We start from the raw sequence: 1,489 nt of genomic DNA on the forward strand, positions 1-1,489 counted from the left end.
CCATGAACCACTCATATTTCTCAGAGTCGCAGAATGAGAATGGCCAATTGCAGAAAGGAATGACAGTGATAGCTCCATGTGCAATGATCCTGAACCAGAATTACCAGATTCCGAACGTTCTGCTGGAAACCAAAGGGAACGCTCCATGAACGTTTCCCAATTCACATTGAAAATGAGCTTCTTATTTGCCAATGTGGATTTACACAGCGAACAATTTATTCTAGGTAATGGTGGTGGGGGTGGGAGTCGGGCAGAATTTTGAGATTTCAGTGCGAAACCGAATTAATCAAAGGAAGGGGAACTTAAACATTCCCAGAGCACAGACAGCTGATTGCTCTTGCAACGCTCTACCATACTCTGTTCATGTAACAAAAACAAACATTGCTGCAGGTCTTAGCAGGTCTGCCAGCATCTGGGAAAGGAAAGTAGAGTTAACATTTCCAGTCCAGTGACGCATCTTTTTCCATGTCCATGTCCCTCTGCCTTTCCACACCCTCCCTTTTTATTGAATATTTCCTGACTTCCCTCTTTATCCTGAGCCTTGCTTCTGTAATTTCCACCTTTGCCATTTTCCCAGTCTCTAGGTTTGCTTGAGATCTGTTCCGAATCTCACTTTGTCCAGTTCTGACGGAAAGACTTCGAACTGAAGAATTAATTCTGTTTCTATTATAGTAAAAGTTGCAGGAAAATTCTGTTGGAGTAAAAGTTTTGGAAAGGAGTATAAGAGATAAGAATAATAATCATCTAGCAAGCAATAATTTGATTGTAGATAGTCAATATGGTTTCATTAAGGGCAGGCCATGTCTCACAGACCACATTGAGAGATTTGAGAAGGTGAAAAAGCATGTAGATGAGGACAGGGCAGTTGACATTTTGCACATGGACATCAGCAAAGCCCGTGATAACGAGCCACATGGTAGGCTGTTGGAGAAAATGTAGGGGTATGCGATTGATTGTGATTTAGCAGTTTGGCTTAGAACCATTAGCACCAAAACAGGGCAAAGTGTAGAATGAAGCACTTGGCAGATAAAAACCCTGAGAGACTGACATTTAGCCGGGGGGGAACGTGTTAGTACTAAACGAGGTTTCGTGGCTCCAAGAAATATTGAGTAAACGTTGATTCAGGTGAACTACGTAGTAAAGTTGCCATTTATAAAAATAGTTATTGAGTTTGTCATGTGAACTTGACGAAACTGCATTACAGTGGAGAGAAAGAACTGCAGAAATAAGTGTGAGTTTCTGCCCTGCTGATTGAGTAATCAAAGCCAGATGATGTGGATTTTGACGTGCCTGAAAACAGATTTAAAAATGAAATAGTCCTGTAAGAATGGGAAAAATCTCGTAAAATATCTATCTTAGGAGCATCCAATTGCAATATAAAGACATACGTAAGAATCAAATGAGGAGGACTAATCCTCTTCCACATGAAGTACATGGGAATACCGTTCCAATGTGACCACACCTTTATCGGGTTAATCGTCTCAAAGGC

The sequence above is a fragment of the Chiloscyllium plagiosum genome, chromosome 8 (assembly GCF_004010195.1).
Source record: "Chiloscyllium plagiosum isolate BGI_BamShark_2017 chromosome 8, ASM401019v2, whole genome shotgun sequence".
NCBI classification, from domain to species: Eukaryota; Metazoa; Chordata; class Chondrichthyes; order Orectolobiformes; family Hemiscylliidae; genus Chiloscyllium; species Chiloscyllium plagiosum.